Consider the following 8,427-nt stretch of genomic DNA (forward strand, 5'->3'; position numbering starts at 1 on the left):
TCCAAGAGTTAGGTGTATTCATCCAGCACCTTCGTCCAAGTTGGTGAAAAATAAATGTTTTGTTGTACTTTTGCTTTTGCTTTCAACCTAACCCTGGTCCAGATTTTAGGTGTCTGAGTACCCCTTGTGATTTCAAAGCCAGATCTGGGCTTGGCATTATTCACCTAAATGTTAGAAGTCTACTTCCTAAACTAGATCTAGTGAAAATCTGGTGTAAATCTACTGATACTGACATTCTTGTCCTGTCTGAAACGTGGCTTAAAAAATCCATCACAGATAAAGATATTGCAATTACCACCCCTTAACAACTCTGTGGCTCAAACATTCAGTTTTACTCCACTTGATGTAGTGGAGGTTCACAGGGCCTTAAAACAAGTGGATCCTGGTAAATCTGCAGGTCCTGACAAACTTGACCCCTTCTTTTTGAGGTCAGCCGTTGATTTTATTGCAGAACCTCTCACCTATATTTTTAATCTTTCCTTGTCCAGCAATGAGATTCCTAACATATGGAAATCTGCCTATGTTCTACCTATGTTGAAAGGAGGTGATCCTACAGCTGTTGATATTTATAGGCCCATTTCTAAATTATGTGTTATAGCTAAAGTTCTTGAAAAGTTTGTAAGCGAACAACTTAAAGAATTTTTAGACACAAACAGTCTTCTTTCTCAACATCAATCTGGTTTTAGAAAACAACATAGCACAATAACTGCTGCTATTAAAGTTGTGAACGATATTGTTGAGGCACTGGATTGCAAGAAATACTGTGCAGCTCTATTTATTGACCTGTCAAAGGCGTTTGATACAGTCGACCATATCATTTTGGCAGATAGACTACACAGGATTGGTTTATCTCGGCATGTCATTCATTGGTTCTCTAACTATCTGTCTGACAGATCCCAATGCGTCCAGTTTGCTGGCTCCTCTTCTTCGTTCCTCCCTGTATTAAAGGGGGTGCCTCAGGGTTCCATATTAGGACCGCTGCTGTTTACCATTTATGTAAACAATATATGTGACAATGTATCAGATGCTGCTTTCCATTTTTATGCAGATGATACGGTATTATACTGTTCATCCCCTTCTGTAGTGCAAACTCTTGAACTTTTGCAGTCTGCTTTTGATGTTGTTCAGTCCCATCTGACCCAGCTTAAACTAGTCCTGAATGCAAGTAAATCGAAGCTGATGTTATTTTCAAATGGCAAACGGCTACCATTAAGTGTTCCAAAAATAATAACTGCTCATGGAGTTGAACTTGAAACAGTCAAAACATATAAGTATTTGGGAATTATCATTGACGAGAACTTGTCTTTTAAACCACACATAGAAAAGCTGGTCTGTAAGCTTAAGATGAAATTGGGTTTCTTCTTTAGAAACAAATCTTGTTTTTCCCTACACGTTAGGAAATATTTAATTTCAACCACGTTTGTTCCTTTACTGGATTATGGAGACTTGCTGTTTATGAACGCACCTGTCACTTATTTGAGAAAGCTGGACACTCTATATCACTGTGCCCTACGTTTTATTACAGGATGTGGAAATCTTGTTCACCACTGCACTTTGTATGCAACTGCAAATTGTCCGTCTCTATCTGCCCGCAGACTTTCTCGATGGTTAGCGTTCATTTATAAATCTCTTCTTGGGCTGGTTCCCTCTTATTTATGTTCTTACATGTGTAGAGTCTCTAATCCTTACAGTTTACGCTCACAGGAAGTTCTGCGCATGTTGGTTCCTAGAGCCAACACTGAACTTGGGAAAAAAGCCTTCAGTTACGCTGCTCCCCGGTCATGGAATGACATACAGAACGATCTGAGATTACCTCAACTGATCACTCTGGGGGAATTTCGATCAATTTTAAAGGATCGAGAAACTAGTTCTCTCGGGCAATGTGCTTGTTTTTAATTCAAATGGTGCCAAAAAGTTTTCAAATTATATGGACCCGTTTATGTTGTTCCTGACTACAGTGTGCGATTGCTGTTTGTTGTTTTTTGTTGTTGTGTTTTCTGTTGTAACTTATGCTGCCCTCTTGGCCAGGTCCCTCTTGGAAAAGAGATTTTTAATCTCAATGAGTCTTACCTGGTTAAATAAAGGTTATTATTATTATTAAAAGTGCTGCCTCAACATTCCCTCACAATAATTATCAAATTGATTCATCATGCTAGGAAACATATTTCATATTTTAAGAACATCCAGCCACCAGGGGGGGCTGCTGCTCTCCGTCCCGCTGAGTGCTGCTTATCGTGGTAGAAGAAGAGAGACAACGATGAGAAGCTGATGATGTGGATGAAGCTGTTATATTACTTTGTGTCATGAATCTGATGTTTGTGGTTCAGTGTGCGTCCAGAGAAAAGTGAGTTATATTGTTGTTTATTGGAAGCACTTCTTTGTTGTTATATTTTATAATTCCACTGGTGAGTATTTCCAGCAGTGTTATTTACTTCGCTAATCATTCAAAAGTCATTAGTTATGTTATCTGAATGTCACTGACTGTTTTCTTTGTTGTCACTTAAATGTGATAGTATGCATATTATCTCTTATATGATGTTCATGCTAATAACATTATTATTTGGATTGTGTGCTATGGTGAAACATACGTTTATGGCTGTTTATGGATTTATATTATTCTTTGGTTTATTCCAGAACCACACACACCCACCACATCTCTAAGTTCACTCTCTAGACTGGATTAAAGCACTGTAAAGGAAACTGACAGCTTCCTGCCTCTTCATTTAAGTCTTGACACGCGCTTCAGGATTAAAATACAGAGAAAGTCAGTGTACAAGTGTTAATCATTTAGCCTCCAAAACATACGGTCCTTGGAGCCGGATAAGGTCATTACCAAGTGATAATGTCTTATGTTCCCCCAAGTGAAGATGTACGTCCACGCAGACGAATGCTACAACCAAGACTGATGGAAGATTCTGAAGGGTACGCCCTCCCACAGGCTGTTACCCTGCAGCCCCCGCTGTGGTAGAGGAGACTGGATGGAGGTAGAGAGAGATGAGACCCCTCACCCGGCGTTGTGGCCCCATCACCAGGTATAGAGAGGGATTAGCTGAGATGACACCCCTCACCCGGGGTCCTATGCAAGACATGCAAAGGAAACACCTGGAGGCCTTGCATGAGGTGAACTTCTGGCCTGGCAGGAATGAGATCCAGCAGATGCTGCTGAGGAATTTCACAACTTTTACACATATTTCCTGCTGGTGGATGATGCAGTGGTAAAGAAGTAACTTAGGAAAGTCTGTTTCACTTCTGCAGTGGAAGTTGAAGCCTGAATGAAGCCTCCCAGGTTCCCCCACATTCCTAGGTCAATATAACTATAAAGTTTCTTTGGTGTTCACATCAAAGTCAACCTATCATCATGAGCTGATTCGAAATAACAACATTCTAAGGTTCTGGAGTAAATGACCGAATATTACACATGAGTGTTGTGGCAAGTCTCTTGACATGGAATTACAACATTTTAACCCATTTTCTTTGATTTGGTGTAGGCCTGGGGCGATAAACCAAGAATTTCTAGATACAGACATTAACCTGCGATGACCAATGTCAATTTCTCATGCTGGTAAATTTAGTATTTTGATAAAAGAAAGAAAAAAAAAGAAAACAAACGTCTGTTTTTGCTGTGTGTGCTGATAAGCTATTTTCATTCCCCTTTAAGACGGTGTACAGTGTGTGTGTGTAATCATGTGTCTCCACCCACCCAGTCTGAACGAGAATGGAAACCCAAGAAAAATGGCTGATGGTTCAAACAAAGAAGCGGCTGAAACAGCTGCAAATGAAATAATAGGGATCACAATTTTCATGCATTGAGCGTGGGACTCACGCATTTCAACAAGTTCACACGCTCTCACGCCACACATGGCATTTCTCACGCTGAGAAATTAACTTCACCAACAGCCCAACTTACAATCGAGTCAAAGTACACTACTGTGCGCTGAGCTCTCGGTTCACAGCAGCTGTCTGGAGTTAGCAACCTATCAATCAATCACAACATAGAATCTGTCAGCCAATCAGAAAATAGAATGTTTTTGTTGCCGGGTAAGGTCTGAGTTTCAGCTTCAAGCGCTTCAGGAATGCGTAGCGGAGGTAACCTAAGTTACAACACACATCACTCTTAAACCACACACACACGCAAACACAGGAACAGAATAACCAGAATAACTTTTCATGCCATCTTGCAATTTTTCATGTCACTATCTGTATTGCAGCTGATGGAATTTTACCAAAGATCTCTCAGAGCTGTGGAGTGGCCGGAAACTTCAATGGAGGACACTTTAAAACAGTCATTTAGTGTCCGACCTGGAGGTGTGACCTGATGGAAGGAGAAAGAGGAGCCACAGGAGAACCACATGGCTTAATGGACAAGGCATCTGACTTCGGATCAGAAGATTGAGGGTTTGAGTCCCTCTGGTTAAAGACAATTAGTTCTAATTATGCTCTTATGACCACGTGGGTTTAACTTTATTCCAGGTAGGATGAGAACTGTATCTCCCATTGTCTGAGCTCACGTTATAGCACATTACGTAGAGTGACACTTGCCAGGGAACCATAATAACAGCAGAAGGGGATTCCATGGTGTCATGGTTAACACTCTGGACTTTGACTTGACCTGCAGGTATCCATCTTGCTGTCAAGAATTGTAGCAGATAATTCTATAGTATTTTTTTGATTATACCCACCATTTTCAAAGCATGTCAGCTTCCGTAGTGTAGTGGTTATCACGTTCGCCTCACACGCGAAAGGTCCCCTGTTCGAAACTGGGCGGAAACATGTTTGACTTTACAATAACATTATTTGGACTTGGAAAACCACTGCAGTCCTTCTTGGTGGACAGGAAGACTGACCATCTCTTTCTCGCATTGGGTCTCATGCAAAAATAAATTTTTATTGCAGTTCCACAACTAACCAAGAGCCAGTCATTCTCCTTTCACCTACACTTTAAAATGTACAACTTTGCAGGAAAAAAAGAAACATATTAACTGCCTGACACAGGCTGATGGCTGGTTTCTCGGCCCTGGACGGAGCTGGAGAGGTGAAACAACCGTGGATGAGCGTCTTTGGGGTTCCAGAGACCCCGCTGGAGGTCCTCTAAAATTCATGAGAACCGGGCCGAGGACCGGGACTTCCAGCCGACCGAGTCCGAGAAAGGCGCACCGTTGTCGGACACTTTTTCGTCGATCACCGGTCCTCGGCTGGAAGTCCCGACCCAAGCGATTTAGTGGTCAAAACTCGGGCCGAACGACGCCGTTCTACCCTCCAGAATATTCTAAACTCTCTCGTGGTGGTCTCGGACTCGTATTTCAAACCGTGAGCGAGCGCCACATGGTACCTTCAGAACAGACATGGGAGTTTGGTGGGCCGCGACCGGAGAAAATTACCAATTTCCACGTCCGGAAAAAGTTCTTCCACAAAGTGGTTTAGAGCACGTTTCAGAGCATTTGGAACACAATGACATAGGTTTGTAGGAAAGTATAAAAAAATGTTTTTGGCTATATCTGGGGAACCAGCCGAGAATTGCGCGGCTTCATCCGCGTTCCCGTCGCACTGACGCGGAGGAGGGCCAGCGGAAAGGTGGTAAACTCCTGCTGCAGCATTGGGTATCTCAAAGTTGCAGCACAATCCTTTGGATTGGTGCAATTACTTTGTCAGCTGTAATCATGAAGTTCTTTGGACTTTGACTTGACCTGCAGTATCCATCTTGCTGTGAAGAATTGTAGCAGAGATTTTTTATAGTATGTTTTTGATTATGCCTGCCGTTTACAAAGCATGTCAGTTTCCGTAGTGTAGTGGTTATCACGTTCGCTTCACGGACCCGCGGACCTGGCGGACCGCGACCGGATTTAGTATTCTTTTGATTATGCCCGCCGTTTTTCAATAATAATGTAATAATTTCCTGAAAATGTAATAAAATCCAATAATGCAATAAATTCACCAATAATGTAATAAAATAGCCTGACTGATATTGTAATAACATTAATACCTTGTTACATTATTGGGAATTTATTACATTTTCAAGTGGGTCTTTTTTTTTCCAAAACTGATAATGTAATACTTGACAGATAATGTAATATATATGTTCATTTTCAGTCCAGAGTTCTACATTTTGTGTTTTAAGTATCTAAAAATGTTAAATATGCTGGATTTGAAACACCAGAATGACTATTGGCTTAAATTGCAGACTTTGAGTACCATGTAATAAATTCCCAATAATGTAATAAGGTATTACATTATTGGTAAAAATGTTATTACAAAATCAGTCAGGATATTTTATTACATTATTGGTGAAGTTATTACATTACTGGGTTTTATTACTGGGTTCGATTGAGTTAAGTGCAAATTCTATTACAATTTCAGGCGTTATTACATTGAAGGAAATTATTACATTATAGGAAATTATTACATTGAAAGAAATTATTACATTATAGGAAATTATTACATTGAAGGAAATTATTGTGCTATAGAGCGTTTTTGACCTCCGACCTCTGGAAACTGCCGGCTCCTCCTCTTCATCCTTTTCATCCTCTTCATCCTCTTAATCGCCAAGCCAAGAACCAAGACCACAAATAAAACTCACATCCAGTGTTTTTTATTGACAATAAATTAAGTGGTTTATCAAAAACATGTTGGCCGATGGCTTTTTGTACAAATGCATTTTTATTAAAAAAAATAACACTTAGAAAACAGCATTAGTGGTTGGCTTCTTTTTTTTCTTCTTTGTGTTTAACTCTTGAAAACATACAAACTAGTAAACATAGAGTTTATGTGCTAAATGTGTTTAAAAACGTTAGATCCTGTTGGTCGGACGTTCCTGATGCGTCTACAGTTTGTGCTTCAGTCTAATTACGGCTCAGACGTAACGAATCATCAACACCAACGACAGGAAGCTGCTCTGGGTTTATGGAGGCACATTTGTGTCTCAATTATTCCATCAATCAAGATGCTTCAATCAAAAAATATTTTTCAATAAAGAAAACATTAACTTAAAAAATCTGCATTTGAACACTCTTTGATTGGAAATGTTTTTTTTGATAGAAGTTTTTTTTTGTTTGTAGAAACTTTTTGATTGAAATAGTGTTGTTTTGTGTTTGGGCCATATTATTATGGGATGGTGTCTTTATCATTTAATCAAAAAAGACTTCAAAACTTTTTTTCAATTCAATCAAAAAAAATCACTTCAAATCGAAAAAAAAAAAATATTCAATCCAAAAAAAAGTATTTAATATTTTTTTCATTCAAACACTTTTCTTCTTCGATTGAAAAAGTTTTTTTTATTGAAGTGATTTTTTTATTGAAAATGTTTTTTTTTTCTTTTTGAAGCTACTTCTTCTTTGATTAAATGATGGACACGAAAATGGACACAAAGTCCATCCCATAATAATACGGCCCAGACACAAAACAACACGACTTCAATCAAAAAAGTTGCTTCAAACAAAAAAACTTAACTTCTATCAAAGAAACATTTCCAATCAAAGAAAAACAGTGTTCAATGCATCTTTTTGCATTCGAAGACTTTTTTTTGATTGAAGTGATTTTTTTTTTATTGAAAATATATTTTTTGATTGAAGCAATCTTTTTTTTGATTGAATAATGAAGACTCAAATCCACTTCCATATGTGTAGATTAGGGCCTAGTCCGGCGTAGAAATGCTAAACACCACTAGCCTCCGCTGCTCCACTGACCTCCACAAACATCTGGACTCTTGTGCTTCTGGCAGGTTCCAGGTTGCAGGTTCGACACCAGGGCAGGAGCGAGGCTAACGGGAGCTGCTAACGGGAGCTGCTAACGGGAGCTGCTAACGGGAGCTGCTAACGGGAGCTGCTAACGTGAGCTGCTAACGTGCTAATCAGAGGTATTTCAAGGAAAACTGGCATCGTTACAAAATAAATACTGAAATGTTCAACGTTAAAAGAACGGAGGCAATAAAAGACGTCGAAACACAGAGACGTCATGAGACGACGGAGCTCCGACCGACCGGCCGCTCCGACCTCCGCTCGGGTCTCCGACCTCCGCTCGGGTCTCCGACCGGTTTCATTAGTCTTTAAAGGCTCCGCGCAGCCAGCCGTGACCTCCATACGTGGCCTCCAGTGACCTCCACGGGTCTCCAGTGACCTCCACGGGTCTCCGGTGACCTCCACGGGTCTCCGTTGACCTCCGCAGGTCTCTGGTGACCTCCACGGGTCTCCGGTGACCTCCAGTGACCTCCACGGGTCTCCAGTGACCTCCACGGGTCTCCAGTGACCTCCACGGGTCTCCAGTGACCTCCACGGGTCTCCGGTGACCTCCACGGGTCTCGGGCCGCCGTGGCCTCCGGCGTCCTTGGCGTCGGGCAGCCATCATAGGCCACAGCAGCTTGGTGCTTGTTTAAAAGTCAGCGTCTACACTGACCCCCCCTCAGAGGATAAAGTGCCACATTGGACTTCGTTTAGA

At 41.0% G+C, this 8,427-nt stretch overlaps 1 non-coding gene across 1 annotated transcript; it reads left to right on the top strand.

Moving 5' to 3' along the window:
- The first annotated feature begins 4,697 nt into the window (after positions 1 to 4,697).
- On the top strand, positions 4,698 to 4,770 carry trnav-cac (transfer RNA valine (anticodon CAC)). Its single transcript has one exon. It is a non-coding gene; the product is annotated as a tRNA-Val (tRNA).
- Positions 4,771 to 8,427: the final 3,657 nt, after the last annotated feature.

This window comes from Cololabis saira, chromosome 13 (genome assembly GCF_033807715.1).
Source record: "Cololabis saira isolate AMF1-May2022 chromosome 13, fColSai1.1, whole genome shotgun sequence".
Classification (NCBI taxonomy): Eukaryota; Metazoa; Chordata; class Actinopteri; order Beloniformes; family Belonidae; genus Cololabis; species Cololabis saira.